Source organism: Haliotis asinina, chromosome 12 (genome assembly GCF_037392515.1).
Source record: "Haliotis asinina isolate JCU_RB_2024 chromosome 12, JCU_Hal_asi_v2, whole genome shotgun sequence".
Classification (NCBI taxonomy): domain Eukaryota; kingdom Metazoa; phylum Mollusca; class Gastropoda; order Lepetellida; family Haliotidae; genus Haliotis; species Haliotis asinina.
The window spans coordinates 43,072,599-43,090,379 of NC_090291.1; the positions used below are offsets into that span (position 1 = coordinate 43,072,599).

General features: G+C 40.3%; 1 protein-coding gene across 3 annotated transcripts in view; it reads right to left on the bottom strand.

The window, feature by feature from the left end:
- LOC137258089 (sodium- and chloride-dependent glycine transporter 2-like) overlaps nucleotides 1-7,129 on the bottom strand; it is a 33,653-nt gene extending 26,524 nt beyond the window's left edge. Inside the window, exon 1 of one of the 3 annotated variants that reach the window (XM_067795645.1) lies at nucleotides 1,350-1,557. The gene's annotated coding sequence lies outside the window, so the exon portion shown is untranslated. Of the gene's footprint in view, nucleotides 1-1,349; nucleotides 1,558-6,921 lie in introns of those variants that run through there. The other 2 variants (XM_067795646.1, XM_067795644.1) reach the window with 2 other exon arrangements.
- Nucleotides 7,130-17,781: the final 10,652 nt, after the last annotated feature.

Genomic DNA, 17,781 nt, shown 5'->3' on the forward strand with positions numbered 1-17,781 from the left:
CAAACGGACTAAATGGTCAGTGGTGCTGCGTTTTTTAAGAAAACCACACTGATTGAGTGGGTGAGTTAAGGTCGGCACTGTTTCAACCATATCGCGAGTACAATTTGTTCTAAATTCATAATGCATGCATATAACATTTAAAACCTTGTCAACAAAGGACAGTACAATTACTAGATTATCACAACAATGAGTTAAAACTAGCTAGTACATACTGTAAAAGTAGAAAAACAATTTTTGAACAATGGGCAAAGACGTTAGGACTGGCAGTCATGTCACCACCCATACATCTTTGTGTTTGTATCTGTATAAAGTCTGTAAATAGTCGAGTCTGGGCCAGATTTCCAGTGATCAAAAGCATCATTAGCATTGCTCAATCGGACACGATGACATGTGTAAACCAAGTTAGGGAGCCTGACCAACCGATCCAGTTAGTCGCCTTTCACGAGAAGACAGATTCTAACATCGGATCTTAAAGGTCACATTCAACGCAAAACACAGATTTGCAGATTCTGATTCCTTTTGGTATAGGCGTACTATAACAAATTATCAAAAAATGCAAATTCCATATTGGAAAATAACGCGATCAAAAAAACCACGCGAAATAGGAGTTCAACTTCGATTCACTAAATTTGGTTTCACCAGCTGTGCAGCGCCGTGCCCATAGCGCATGCACAACGATTAGGCTTGAATCTGGAACGCGACTCATAAAACACAGCAAGTGATGCGTGCAAGGATTATCGTTACAGTCGAAGATGGAGAACAAGAGATGTTTCTTGTGATTACACTCATCTTGAGTCTGCAGTAATATACACTGGTCTCATACCTGCAGATTTGCAAACTAAGTTTTCAAGAAGGGTTAGCATTAGAAATACTAATTCCATTGCTAAATATTGTTCAGCTTGAAAACTGAAGTGTTTGAATACATGTCTATGGAAACACAGAAAAATATACCATCCCCCCTAAAACGATATGAGTGAGTGAGTTAAGATTTTTAAATGACATCGACAATATACTTCTAAATTCAGAATGCATACATAACGCCCTGTCAAATGACCTGGTAATACAACAGTATCATGACAAGAACGGACACATGGGCACAGACAACGTTCGACGTCATGAAATCAACATATTATTGGCACAATACATACAAGAACCTCTATGGGTACATGTCAAAATGCGTCATCATGGTTACAAAAAGAGAAACCCCCCCCCCTTCAAGGAACAGGTAGCCCACGTTACCCTAAGATAAGTTTAGATCTGTGAGCACCATACCCTCCCTGTACTTCCCTCTCTTGTAATAAGTACATAATCAGCTTATCAGATGATTTCAGTGAAGGATTGTACAGTACCTGTAGCCACTGTAGTCCATCTGCTGATTGTAGAAATGTTTTCCCGTTTCAAATCATCGACATTGAAAATGTTCTTTTTCAAAAGCTTAATGAAGTCACAATAATCAGGTTTAAGTGGTTAGCCACATTCATCACAAACTTTGCCCATTACACACATTTTATAACAAACTGACCTTGAACGGGTCATACTGACTGTTCAGATATTACTGGGTCGCTATCAGTCTGACAGGGTGACAGTCGTCATGGGTTTGTTTTCAAAACTACATGATGAAGCGGTGGGGTTAAATTCAAGGCTAAAAGGAATGAGTGATAACCTTGCAGAATTAAGTCGTTTGCACACCAGACAGAAGCTGTCACTGTTTCCCGGGAAGGCACTAGGTTTCCTGTTGGCGTGGTATCTGATGCAGATTTGAATACATCAAATGAAACGGATATTACGAAAATAGTGGACAATCAAATGGGATTAGCTCATACAGAACAGGATAGATTGTCGATTCCTAACACATCAAGAGGAAACATTTCATATAACGGACATGCTATTAATGCAGCCATTGACAACATGGGTACAAGGGAGGAATCTATTGTTAATGTTACAAACGACATGGATGAAGGAATAGCGAGGTTAGAATGGGCAACAAAAACATATTTGTAGTTTGAATTGATAATTGAAGATATATGTTACAAACATTCATTTCAAATGTGGAACACCTCCAGTTGCTACTAAATTTGTTAGCACTGGAACATTTGTCCCCAAGTACTATTACTCCAAGTCAATGTGTATACTGGCCCTTTGCAACGAGGTGAAGGTCTAACTACCATCAAAATTAAAGTTAGCTGACAGAACCAAAAGAGATTAATGGCATTTCTATAAACATCGATGTGCACCACAGTATTTGATGGTGATAAAATTTTGATAATTACTCCGCTTCCTTTGTTAAATACAAAAGGCAGTTATAACATACCTGGACTCATGGAGACTCAAGCGTTGTTTAACAGGCTTGAAGAAATGAGTAGTATGGTCGCGAAGCATTGCTTGGAAAATCATGTGTTGATGTAAATGCTGAATGTACTAATTACGCATTTAATTATTAAGGAGCTCAGAGGTCGAAACATGCACCAGCCTTTAACGGGATATTGCCACATCCAAAATCCCTCATACCCAATTAACTTGAGTCAGCTTTAAATAGTGGCTCAGATTATGAAAAATAGGGTAAACTGCACTTTATGGGTCACCGGAAGTGTACGTGACAGGAATGCGCAGAAGCAATATTTACATCGAAGCGAGCAGTAACGCTGACGCCATTTTTTGTTTACTCCGGCGAATAACTACCGCTGTTTTATGGCCTTGTTTGACCTATTAAATTACCCTTGGTTTATAACTGAGAATCAGCTCAAGACCTTCATTCCTCAACATTATTTTAGGGTCAGTATTATTTCATGGTATTGTCAATTGCAGTGTTTATTCATTTTTTTAAGATCACGATATACAATTTCCCAGTGCTAACCGAATGTATGATTTTTTAAAATTTCATATTTCAACAGAATGGGGGGTTTTAGGGGGGCAGGTGACCCCTACATTAGCCCCCTACACTATTTTTACATATTCCTTGTCATTTCTTTTCTATTCCTAATAAACATAAAGAGGTAAGTGTATCTGATGTCTAATATCAAAACGGGGGCGGTGGGGTAGCCTAGTGATTAAAGCGTTCGCTCGTCACGCCGAAGATACGGGTTCGATTCCCCACATGGGTACAATGTGTGAGGCCCATTTTCTGGTGTCCCCCGCCGTGATATCTCTGGAATATTGCTAAAAGCGGCGTAAAACCAAACTCACTCACTCACTTACTAATATCAAAACGCTTCACTTACATTCGCGACATTGCAAGAACAAACCTCCGCTTGAATTCAATTCATCCGAATCCTGAACACCATTTTTTTCTATTTTCAATTTCAATCATTTTAAAGTATGCATGGGTTTTTGGGGAGAAACGCACGGCGGATAAACGTAAGAAATGTAACAAAAGGATCATCAGAACAACGTAAATAGTTTTACCTCACGATGAACTCCACAAAATAACTATCATACAATCCTTTCGCTCTTCGTTACTATAGAATACACTTCTACTTCCGGGTGACTGTCGAAGGCAGGGACCCGTAAACTGCAGGTTTCCCGAATAATGTAGATGTGGTCGAGCAGATATGTCCAACAAAAGTGATGCCTTATGCCATTTTACCGATAGCGACAGCAGAATATCTAATAGCTACTAACTGAATAGTTACTATGAGAAATATTACTATGCGAACCCTTTGTTCTGATATGAAACTATACACCAAAATGAAACGAACAGAGAGCATTTCCATGTGCCACTTGATCGCACAATTATCTGTGTGATGCAAATGCGAACCAAGAAACGGGATGTGACGAAGCAGTTTACTGTGGGAGGCTGTACGAGACGACGGCAACTGACATCCATCGTGACGTTGGTTACATTGTGACATAATGCAAAAAAGTTCGATTATGAGGGGACAGACTGAAATGGCGCAGTGACGTCAACACATTGTGACGTAATGCAAAAAGTGCACATTATCGTCAGATAAAATATTGTCGGCACCTTTGATCTTTATTAATGATTAATGAAACCGTGGCTACCCAAATGCAAAAGGGATAAGAACACTGACTTTGCGATGCGTTAGTTGGAGATGGTGTCACTTGATACTGAAGGCGAGGAGCAACGATACCTTCTGCACCTCTCAAGACCACGAAGACCCTGGACGGCCTAGAAGATGACTCACCTGTAATAGGCAATGTATATCCGAAATTGGATGGTGTAATACAGGGCCGAAGAAATGGAAATCTGACTCCGAGCGTGGTACAGGGAATCTACAGTGATTGTGATTTGTGTGAAGTGGTTTCCGGAGAACTGTGTACCTATGAGAAAACATTGCATGTGTGTGTGATGTCACTGGAAAGATCATGAAAACAGTTGTCGAACACAACGCGGGTAAGTAATGACAGTACTTGGCATCACCCGTTGATTGCAACTGTAGTTTTAGTCTATAATTCATATTAATGGAAGAACAGTGGAATCAGTGGATTCCCCTGGAAGATCCCCTCTGAATTATTATGTTGATTTATACATATCTTGTTTTATGTTTACTCATATGCAGAAGTGGTAGAAATGAAAGAGTGTATTGACAAATTGTCTGATGTGCAAAGAGTGAATGTAACACTATTGTTTGTTCACATCGATCTGTCACGCATAGCTCAGCAAATATGGCCAACCAGGCAAATTGCGGCCATAAAAATTGCCGACTGATCAAAACATGGCCACCTGGGCAGAACAAGCCAGAGGAAAATGAAACAAATATTTCAGCCATATCGAGACGGAAACAAAATAAATACACGTAAAGTATATATATATATATAAACAGCTGAAATTAGATCACCATGCTATGGACTGTGGGGACCAAACACCCCTGAAAGAGCAAGATTTCTGTCCGATTGCTATATGTTTATTTCGCCTTTTCTTTCCCGTTTTGTGCTTTTTAGATTTAATGTTAGCTCCAACACTAGTTGGGATGACGTCTGGCGTTTTGCTTGAGAAGCAGAGGTGATGTCAATGTTTGACTGTCGGTAATGTGAATCTCTGTAATAAGTAACTGGTTCTTCAGAGTTTATCCGTGTCCAGACTGTCTGACATGCAAAAGATGAGGTTTGAGCTGTTTAGGAAATGCAGCAGCAGAATTCAAAATTGATGGAACAGCTATGTGAGAAGTCAAGAGCTTTCTGGCTTCTCCAAATGAAATGGATTTTTTTCACATTTGTGTTTTTATGACTTCAGGTTCGTTCCATTAAGAATTTAGATGAACCCATATGTTGACTGCCGCAAACCTGGCAAATGTAAACAGGTATGTATTAGTTGGTTCAGACGATACCTCCCTCTTTCTGGGACCCGTGCTTGCCATAAAAGGCGACTGTGCTTGTCGTAAGAGGCGACTAACGGGATGACGTGGTCAGGCTTGCTGACTTGGTCGACACATGTCATCGGTTCCCCATTGCGCAGATCGATGTTCATGTTGTTGATCACTGGATTGTCCGGTCCAGACTTGATTATTTTACGCCGCCATATGACTTGTATATTGCTGAGTGCAGCGTAAAACTAAACTCACTCACTCATTCTCTTTCCGGTAAAAGACCCGTGAAGATTCGGGGTAGGACAGGCTCTTTCGCAACCCATGCTTGTCACAAAAGGCGACTATGCGTGTCGTAAGAGGCGACTAACGAGGTCGCGTGGTCAGGCTCGCTGATTTGCTTGATACATGTCATTGGTTCCCATTGCGTAAATCGATGCTCGTGCTGTTGATCACTGGATTGTCTGGTTCAAACTCGATCAGTATTTACAGATTGCCGCCATATACCTTGAATATTGCTAAGTGGAGCGTAAAATTAAACTCACTTTCTGGTAAAACGTATCACCGAAGACACTTCTTGATTGTTTTTAAATTCTTCACTTAAATCCTGCTGCCACATGTCAGACAAGGAACGAGTCCTGTCCCGTACAATGCCCCGGTAGGATTTGAGAGTTTTGTGTTAAATGACAACAACCTTAGTATTGCCAAATTGAATGACTGACAATAAATTGACTGATTATTGCTTTCTGACACATTCTACAAGCTTAGAGCCAGACAGAAGACGGATGTTACTCGTCACCTCTCCAGAATAACTATCAACTGCCTTCGATGTGGTGCACGGTTTTAATTTAACGGGAGAATGACCTTTAATTTCAATAACAAGAAATCGTACCCGAGACTCAGAATCTGAAGAAGATTGAACTGATGAAGTGGATTTGACCTAGTATGATTGTGTGCCATGATGAAAGAAAATGTTCGACAACCGTACTACCCGCCTGCCATGGAGTTTCAACAAGGACGGTGTTTATCTGTATCAGATATCCATCATGCAAACGTCAGGGATACAGTGTTGGTATATTCAAGCGAGTACGACGCACAAAGTAGTATTTGCATACCACAATATATGCCAGGAAAGTTCGGCCCGTGACAAGAAAATGGATACATACCGAATTTGGAGGTCAACATAGCAAGATTGGTACATGAGCCTCCGCCTTCTAGCATGAAGCGCTGAGCAATACATTAAGTTAAAATAAATGAAATTGCTTGTCTATTAATTTTGCCAAACCCCAAAATTACATTTCTGACAACCACACAAATACATTTAACATCTACAGGACACAGCACGACCAATCGATTGATAGAACCAGGCCAGTTCTAAGACCCGTCTATGTGAAGTCAAGAAAAAAGTTGTGTGTTGGGCAAAAAGAAACACGGTTCCAGGCTCCTTCTACCAGAATCCCTCCCTCCACAGACACAGGGACGCATTCCACAGCAAAGAGTTTGCCCAATGTCGTCGCCTCTGACGACCAGCAATGGGGTGTTGTCGATACATTCTGTCCCTAGCCGACGCGGGAGAAATGTAATGGAAAAAACATGCCCCAGAAGAGCAGGTTCATGGTGGTTAGCATTACATAAAAGAAAGAGGAAACACCACCCTTACCTTATCTCTGCACTGACGAATAAACCACGTGAAGTTCCGAGTCACATCCAAAGAGCCAACGCCGTGACATACATGTCCAAAATCGGACACGATGACATGCGTAAACCAAGTTAGGGATCCTGACCAACCGATCCAGTTAGTCGCCTTTCACGAGAAGACAGATTCTAACATCGGATCTTAAAGGTCACATGCAACGCAAAACACAGATTTGCAGATTCTGATTCCTTTTGGTATAGGCATACTATAACAAATTATTAAAAAATGCAAATTCCACATTGGAAAATAACGCGATCAAAAAAACCACGCGAAATAGTTCAACTTCGATTCACTAAATTTGGTTTCACCAGCTGTGCAGCGCCGTGCCCACAGTGCATGCACAACGATTAGGCTTGAATCTGGAACGCGACTCATAAACCACAGCAAGTGATGCGTGCAAGAATTATCGTTACAGTCGAAGATGGAGAACAAGAGATGTTTCTTGTGATTACACTCATCTTGAGTCTGCAGTAATATGCACTGGTCTCATTCCTGCAGATTTGCAAACTAAGTAGTAGTAGTAGTAGAAATACTAATTCCATTGCTAAATATTGTTCAGCTTGAAAACTGAAGTATTTGAATACATGTCTATGGAAACACAGAAAAATATACCATCCCCCCAAAAAAGATATGAGTGAGTGAGTTAAGATTTTTAAATGACATCGACAATATACTTCTAAATTCAGAATGCATACATAACACTTTGTCAAATGACCTGGTAATACAACAGTATCATGACAAGAACGGACACATGGGCACAGACAACGTTCGACGCCATGAAATCAACATATTATTGGCACAATACATACAAGAACCTCTATGGGTACATGTCAAAATGCGTCATCATGGTTACAAAAAGAGAACCCCCCCCCCCCCCCCCCCCTTCAAGGAACAGGTAGCCCACGTTACCCTAAGATAAGTTTAGATCTGTGAGCACCATACCCTCCCTGTACTTCCCTCTCTTGTAATAAGTACATAATCAGCTTGGCAGATGATTTCAGTGAAGGATTGTACAGTACCTGTAGCCACTGTAGTCCATCTGCTGATTGTAGAAATGTTTTCCCGTTTCAAATCATCGACATTGAAAATGTTCTTTTTCAAAAGCTTAATGAAGTCACAATAATCAGGTTTAAGTGGTTAGCCACATTCATCACAAACTTTGCCCATTACACACATTTTATAACAAACTGACCTTGAACGGGTCATACTGACTGTTCAGATATTACTGGGTCGCTATCAGTCTGACAGGGTGACAGTCGTCATGGGTTTGTTTTCAAAACTACATGATGAAGCGGTGGGGTGAAGTTTAAGGCTAAAGGAATGAGTGATAACCTTGCAGAATTAAGTCGTTTGCACACCAGACAGAAGCTATCACTGTTTCCCGGGAAGGCACTAGGTTTCCTGTTGGCGTGGTATCTGATGCAGATTTGAATACATCAAATGAAACGAATATTACGAAAATAGTGGACAATCAAATGGGATTAGCTCATACAGAACAGGATAGATTGTCGATTCTCAACACATCAAGAGTAAAAATTTCATATAACAGACATGCTATTAATGCAGCCATTGACAACATGGGTACAAGGGAGGAATCTATTGTTAATGTTACAAACGACATGGATGAAGGAATAGCGAGGTTAGAATGGGCAACAAAAACATATTTGTAGTTTGAATTGATAATTGAAGAAACAAGACAAATGTTACAAACATTCATTTCAATTGTGGAACACCTCCAGTCGCTACTAAATATGTTAGCACTGGAACATTTGTCCCCAAGTACTATTACTCCAAGTCAATGTGTATACTGGCCCTTTGCAACGAGGTGAAGGTCTAACTACCATCAAAATTAAAGTTAGCTGACAGAACCAAAAGAGATTAATGGCATTTCTATAAACATCGATGTGCACCACAGTATTTGATGGTGATAAAATTTTGATAATTACTCCGCTTCCTTTGTTAAATACAAAAGGCAGTTATAACATACCCCCACCCATGGAGACTCAAGCGTTGTTTAACAGGCTTGAAGAAATGAGTAGTATGGTCGCGAAGTATTGCTTGGAAAATCATGTGTTGATGTAAATGCTGAATGTACTAATTACGCATTTAATTATTAAGGAGCTCAGAGGTCGAAACATGCACCAGCCTTTAACGGGATATTGCCACATCCAAAATCCCTCATACCCAATTAACTTGAGTCAGCTTTAAATAGTGGCTCAGATTATGAAAAATAGGGTAAACTGCACTTTATGGGTCACCGGAAGTGTACGTGACAGGAATGCGCAGAAGCAATATTTACATCGAAGCGAGCAGTAACGCTGACGCCAGTTTTTGTTTACTCCGGCGAATAACTACCGCTGTTTTATGGCCTTGTTTGACCTATTAAATTACCCTTGGTTTATAATTGAGAATCAACTCAAGACCTTCATTCCTCAACATTATTTTAGGGTCAGTATTATTTCATGGTATTGTCAATTGCAGTGTTTATTCGTTTTTTTTAAGATCACGATATACAATTTCCCAATGCTAACCGAATGTATGATTTTTTAAAATCTCATATTTCAACAGAATGGGGGGTTTTAGGGGGGCAGGTGCCCCCTACATTAACCCCCTACACTATTTTTACATATTACTTATCATTTCTTTTCTATTCCTAATAAACATAAAGAGGTAAGTGTATCTGATGTCTAATATCAAAACGGGGGCGGTGGGGTAGCCTAGTGATTAAAGCGTTCGCTCGTCACGCCGAAGATACGGGTTCGATTCCCCACATGGGTACAATGTGTGAGGCCCATTTTCTGGTGTCCCCCGCCGTGATATCTCTGGAATATTGCTAAAAGCGGCGTAAAACCAAACTCACTCACTCACTTACTAATATCAAAACGCTTCACTTACATTCGCGACATTGCAAGAACAAACCTCCGCTTGAATTCAATTCATCCGAATCCTGAACACCATTTTTTTCTATTTTCAATTTCAATCATTTTAAAGTATGCATGGGTTTTTGGGGAGAAACGCACGGCGGATAAACGTAAGAAATGTAACAAAAGGATCATCAGAACAACGTAAATATTTTTACCTCACGATGAACTCCACAAAATAACTATCATACAATCCTTTCGCTCTTCGTTACTATAGAATACACTTCTACTTCCGGGTGACTGTCGAAGGCAGGGACCCGTAAACTGCAGGTTTCCCGAATAATGTAGATGTGGTCGAGCAGATATGTCCAACAAAAGTGATGCCTTATGCCATTTTACCGATAGCGACAGCAGAATATCTAATAGCTACTAACTGAATAGTTACTATGAGAAATATTACTATGCGAACCCTTTGTTCTGATATGAAACTATACACCAAAATGAAACGAACAGAGAGCATTTCCATGTGCCACTTGATCGCACAATTATGTAATCTGAAAACTATAGATGTCAATGATGAGACCGTAAATTGTTCTTACTGTTGTAATCATACTTTGCACGGTTGTATATATTTAAGAAATACAGTTCGTTCTACCACCATGTGTCCGAGTACTTTAACGATGTAATAGTTCAGGGCGAAAGTGTGCTTTATTACACTACACATGGCGGTAGAACGATCTCTATTTCTCTTGCCATATTTAATCATTTCTAAGCCTAATTTCGATTAATCTATGGCAGAAAACAAACGACGGTGTCTGTGACCTAAATTAAATCCTCTCACAGGGCTAACTGACGCGCTGTTCTCTTGACGTGTCAGCCCCCTACGTTAAGACAAACGTTACTAGAAAAACAAATGATGAACAGTTTGGTAGCGGTTTATGTTCAACTTAAATATCTCCTCTAGATCATTTTAATGTCATCTGTGATTCTCTTAAATCAAGGAAATATGCCTGTCTCATTTCTACTACCAACGAAAGTTTAGATCAGTACATTCAGCTGAAGCTGACGAGTCATGCCACATTCCACGATTGCATTGTGGGAATGTAAACAGCAAACATTACCGTGTCTCTGTAAAATGTTGAGTCGCACTATGAGACATTTTATCCTTCGGACAAAATAAACGTAATGTTTTCAAAATGTGATGTTAGCTGTGTGATGCAAATGCAAACCAAGAAACGGGATGCGACGAAGCAGCTTACTGTGGGAGGCTGTACGAGGCAATGGCAACTGACATCCATCGTGACGTTGGTTACATTGTGACGTAATGCAAAAACGTTCGATTATGAGGGGACAGACTGGAATGGCGCAGTGACGTCAACACATTGTGACGTAATGCAAAAAAGTGCACATTATCGTCTGATAAAATATTGTCGGCACCTTTGATCTTTCACCCAATCATCTTAGAAAAGAGATTAATGAAACCGTGGCTACCCAAATGCAAAAGGGATAAGAACACTGACTTGGCGGCGCGTTAGTTGGAGATGGTGTCACTTAATACTGAAGGCGAGGAGCAACAATGCCTTCTGCACCTCTCAAGACCACGGTTACCCTGGACGGCTTAGAAGATGACTCACCTGTAATAGGCAATCTATATCCGAAATTGGATTGTGTAATACAGGGCCGAAGAAATGGAAACCTGACTCCGAGCGTGGTACAAAAGTGGGCAGCTTTAGTGAACTGCACAATAGGAATCTACAGTGATTGTTATTTGTGTGAAGTGGTTTCCGGAGAACTGTGTACCTATGAGAAAACATTTCACGTGTGTGTAATGTCACTGGAAAGATCATGAAAACAGTTGTCGAACACAACGCGGGTAACTAATGACAGTACTTGGCATCACCCGTTGATTGCAACTGTAGTTTTAGTCTATAATTCATATTAATGGAAGAACAGTGGAATCAGTGGATTCCCCTGGAAGATCCCCTCTGAATTATTATGTTGATTTATACATATCTTGTTTTATGTTTACTCATATGCAGAAGTGGTAGAAATGAAAGAGTGTATTGACAAATTGTCTGATGTGCAAAGAGTGAATGTAACACTATTGTTTGTGCACATCGATATGTCAGGCATAGCTCAGCAAATATGGCCAACCAGGCAAACTGCGGTCATAAAAATTGCCGACTGATCAAAACATGGCCACCTAGGCAGAACAAGCCAGAGGAAAATGAAGCAAATATTTCAGCCACATCGAGACGGAAACAAAATAAATACACGTAAAACATAATTATACAAAAAAATGGACCGACTAGACAATTACAGTATTAAGAATTAGCATCTCTTTAAAATTAGATTTCAAATTCTTACACGACAGTATAAAAATGGGCAAAAGATCGTCAACAGCTGAAAGTAGATCACCATGCTATGGACCGTGGGAACCAAATACCCTGAAAGAGCAAGATTTCTGTTCGATTGCTATATGTTTGTTTCGCCTTTTCTTTCCCGTTTTGTGCTTTTTAGATTTAATGTTAGCTCCAAGACTAGTTGGGATGAAGTCTGACGTTTTGCTTGAGAAGTAGAGTTGATATCAATGTTTGACTGTCGGCAGTGTGAATCTCTGTAATAAGTAACTGGTTCTTCAGAGTTTATCCGTGTCCAGACTGTCTGACATGCAAAAGATGAGGTTTGAGCTGTTTAGGAAATGCAGCAGCAGAATTCAAAGTTGATGGAACAGCTATGTTAGAAGTCAAGAGGTTTCTGGCTTCTCCAAATGAAATGGATTTTTTTCACATTTGTGTTTTTATGACTTCAGGTTCGTTCCATTAAGAATTTAGATGAAACCATATGTTGACTGCCGCAAACCTGGCAAATGTAAACAGGTATGTATTAGTTGGTTCAGACGATGCTTCTCTCTGTCTGGGACCCGTGCTTGCCATAAAAGGCGACTGTGCTTGTCGTAAGAGGCGACTAACGGAATGAGGTGGTCAGGCTTGCTGACTTGGTCGACACATGTCATCGGTTCCCCATTGCGCAGATCGATGTTCATGTTGTTGATCACTGGATTGTCCGGTCCAGACTTGATTATTTTACGCCGCCATATGACTTGTATATTGCTGAGTGCAGCGTAAAACTAAACTCACTCACTCACTCATTCTCTTTCCGGTAAAAGACCCGTGAAGATTCGGGGTAGGACAGGTCTTTCGCAACCCATGCTTGTCACAAAAGGCGACTATGCGTGTCGTAAGAGGCGACTAACGGGATGAGTTGGTCAGGCTTGCTGACTTGGTCGACACATGTCATCGGTTCCCCATTGCGCAGATCGATGTTCATGTTGTTGATCACTGGATTGTCCGGTCCAGACTTGATTATTTTACGCCGCCATATGACTTGTATATTGCTGAGTGCAGCGTAAAACTAAACTCACTCACTCATTCTCTTTCCGGTAAAAGACCCGTGAAGATTCGGGGTAGGACAGGTCTTTCGCAACCCATGCTTGTCACAAAAGGCGACTATGCGTGTCGTAAGAGGCGACTAACGAGGTCAGGTGGTCAGGCTCGCTGACTTGGTCGACACATGTCATTGGTTCCCATTGCGTAAATCGATGCTCGTGCTGTTGATCACTGGATTGTCTGGTTCAAACTCGATCACTATTTACAGACCGCCGACATATACCTTGAATATTGCTGCGTGGGGCGTAAAATTAAACTAGTTTCTGGTAAAACGTATCACCGAAGACACTTCTTGATTGTTTTTAAATTCTTCACTTAAATCCTGCTGCCACATGTCAGAAAAGGAACGAGTCCTGTCACGTACAATGCCTCGGTGGGATTTGTGAGTTTTGTGTTAAATGACAACAACCTTAGTATTGCCAAATTGAATGACTGACAATAAACTGAGTAATTATTGCTTTCTGACACATTCTACAAGCTGGGAGCCAGGCCGGTGGATGTTATGCGTCACCTCTCCAGAATAACTATCAACTGCCTTCGATGTGGCGCACGGTTTTAATTTAACGGGAGAATGACCTTTAATTTCAATAGCAAGAAATCGTACCCGAGAGTCTGAAGAAGATTGAACTGATGAAGTGGATTTGACCTAGTATGATTGTGTGCAATGATGAAAGAAAATGTTCGACAACCGTACTACCCGCCTGCTATGGAGTTTCAACAAGGACGGTGTTTATCTGTATCAGATATCCATCATGCAAACGTCAGGGATACAGTGTTGGTATATTCAAGCGAGTACGACGCACAAAGTAGTATTTGCATACCACAATATATGCCAGGAAAGTTCGGCCCGTGACAAGAAAATGGATACATACCGAATTTGGAGGTCAACATAGCAAGATTGGTACATGAGCCTCCGCCTTCTAGCATGAAGCGCTGAGCAATACATTAAGTTAAAATAAATGAAATTGCTTGTCTATTAATTTTGCCAAACCCCAAAATTACATTTCTGACAACCACACAAATACATTTAACATGTACAGGACACAGCACGACCAACCAATTGATAGAACCAGGCCAGTTCTAAGACCCGTCTATGTGAAGTCAAGAAAAAAGTTGTGTGTTGGGCAAAAAGAAACACGGTTCCAGGCTCCTTCCTCATCTACCAGAATCCTTCCCTCCACAGACACAGGGGCGCATTCCACAGCAAAGAGGTTGCCCAATGTCGTCGCCTCTGACGACCAGCAATGGGGTGTTGTTGATACATTCTGTCCCTGGCCGACGCGGAAGAAATGTAATGGAAAAAACATGCCCCAGAAGAGCAGGTTCATGGTGGTTAGCATCACATAAAAGAAAGAGGAAACACCACCCTTACCTTATCCCTGCACTGACGAATAAACCACGTGAAGTTCCGAGTCACATCCAAAGAGGCAAACGCCGTGACATACATGTCCAGTCACCGCAAAATAGAGCACAAAGAACATGACTCGCATGCCCAATCACCACAGATTAGAGTACAAACAACGACATGCATGTCCAATCAGTACAGAAGCATTGTTTTGATTTTTATGTGTTTTTAATTTCCTTTTGTTTTGTTTACAGGGTTTCTTTTCACAAATGATGGTCGACGATCGAAATAGAGACATGTTTGTTTTCATAACAATAACAACACCAGGAATGCGCTAACACAGTGTGACCATGTGATGATAGGAACCCGAGTCTTCAGCGTGACAAGCGATCGCTATAACCACTAAACTAATCCACCGACCCGCGTCGTTAGCATGAAACATACTGCAATTCATATATTTCCCGATCATGGCATTTTGTGACGTCCACATAATACTGTTTGAATAAACAATATCCTCGAATAAGAGGTGACCCGTGAAGGTCCCGGGGTAGAATAGGCCTTCAGCAACCCATGCTTGTCATAAAAGGCGACTATGCTTGTCGTAAGAGGCAACTAACGGGATCGGGTGGTGAGACTGGCTGACTTGGTTGACGCATGTCATCGGTTCCCAATTGCGCAGATCGATGTTCATGTTGTTGATCACTGGATTGTCTGGTCCATGCTCGATTATCTACAGACCGTCGCCATATAGCTGGAATATTGCTAAGTGCGACGTAAAACTAAACTCACTCACTCACTCGAATAAGAGGTCACCAATCACTTGGTCGCGTGACCTAAGCAGCATTAAAACAAAAATCACTAAAAACAACCGGTTCCGTGTCAAAGAGCTTACAACAATCTGCTTCATTCTTTAACAAGAAACCTACAAGGTCCAACACTGATAAGGATAACATACCTGACTGAGACAGAGCTCATGCAATTACGTCATGTTTCAAGGAACAAGAATGACAGTAAAACTGACGACGATTCTGGTAGTTGTCTAGAAGACAGGGACAACACAACCCGAACGGTGTCTCGAAAATGAATGATACAGACTGGTATGTAGATCATTCATTCATGAATGATATTTAATGCCACACTCAATAACCTTAAACATATCGTGACGAAACCAGTTTATTCCATAAAAAATGAAAACTCTTTGAAGAGTAAAACCCGTCGACAATGGACAGTAAAATGCTCGAGGATCACATAATTATATGAATATAAAAATAGCATGTAAAGGTAACAGACGTTATTAAAAGAGGACAATACAGTAAAACCATGGGCTATAGATTGTCATCAACAGAAGGTAGATCACCATACTAGGAACCATTACATTACTTTGCTACCTGCATGGACTCGTGGCTTTACACCATCCCACAGATCATTCATGTAATATGATTACATATGGAAGTAACATTTAAACTGTCACTGTATAATTTGCTGTTTAGGTTACCGTTATGTTCCACCAAAAACCTGAGACCAATATATATTATTATTATGTGTCTCTTATTTGTTTTCGTCAGCTTGATATTCTGGCTTTTCGTTAGAAGTAGTTCGTCGCATTGCTGATTCTGTAAACCAAACAAGGCATTAAAGAACGCTCCTGATGCACACAACCTTCATGAAATGACACCTTTCTATGATTATGGAAATGGGTGCTGTGTGTCTGACATTATACAGATAATTTGGGATTCTGATTCATTCTTCAAAGCAATAAACATGCTTTAACTGAGCAAAGGTGACAATAACATTTAACGTACACACTAATTGAACAAAAAGACGACATGAAAGGTAATGTTTCTATAACAATGGGACAGGTGTTGTAGTGTGTAATAAGACCTTTCTCACATAATTAGTCTGTCCTGCCGAGGTAACTGACAAACGGCCACGATCCATGTAATAAGTACGCATTCAAAATGAATGAATCGAATCCGACATGTTAAGTTCCAATGATTTTAAACAGACTACCTTCAATAAAACCCTTATCAGATCTATCTGTCTATTAGCTATAGCCGAGATAATTATGCAGAGAGCTGCTTTTTGACAATAATGACTACAAGGGGATCATATATCGTTTTGTGTTTTCTCATAGATATTCATTAACATTCATTTATATTCGATTGTAAGATCTATATTACATTCATATAATAAATATATACTGAAATATATAATAATAAATATCTGTTTATGGTTTTATTAAGAATAATTCATTCAGCAAAGTGTGCCGTTAGGCTAGATAGTTTCATTATCAGCTCAGTTCAGACAGCAAGTGGGACTTCTCTCAAGCATGCCAGCGGAGAGATAAATGTCAGTGCAGACGGACTGATCTGGTGTGCACACAGGCACATCTTTCTGTATGACAGGTGATTGTTGCTTGAACAATTTGTTGCCGGTAGGATGACATGAAGGAAAGTGAAAATGAGGCTAACTGTAACCATCTGAATGCATCAAAAGTGATTGAGAGTTATCTGATAGAACAGTTTGTTTAGCTACAATCAGAGCTTAGAGGAAGTTGTCGGCCATGAAGCATAGCTTTCAAACACTTTTGGATGATGTTATTTCATCAAAAAATTAGCAGTGTGACGCTTTCACTGACAATGTCACAGACGTTTACTTCTATTCCAAAACTATATTTAGTCTTCCACTATATAAATTATGTATATGCAGCCATTTTGAATTCTCAGTAATATGTAAAAAATCCAAATAACATACCGTCTCTCTAGAGGTAAAGAAAAAATTAAAAAATCCTGATTTTACTTCCAATAGTGTTCACTTTCAACAAGTAAGTCACCACCACACATTTCTTTGAAGTCGAAAACAATCCCTGTCTCAATGAATAAGCTGCAAAAACGTTACGGTACCACGAAATGACATCAACTGTGGATGTATATGGGAATACGGGTGTACATTTAAGTGCCTAGAAGGAAAAATGACAATATACCGGCCATTTTGAATTTTTTTCCAAAACAAGAATATGTCATTGAAATGATTTCTTCGTCTTTAGCAATACACTTAAGTCAAAATGAAAGTGATCAGATTGACAGTAGTAAAACCATCCATGAATAACTTTGAAGTTTCGTCCGGCAGCAAACCAAATCTGACGAAAATGACCGCAGACACCTACCAC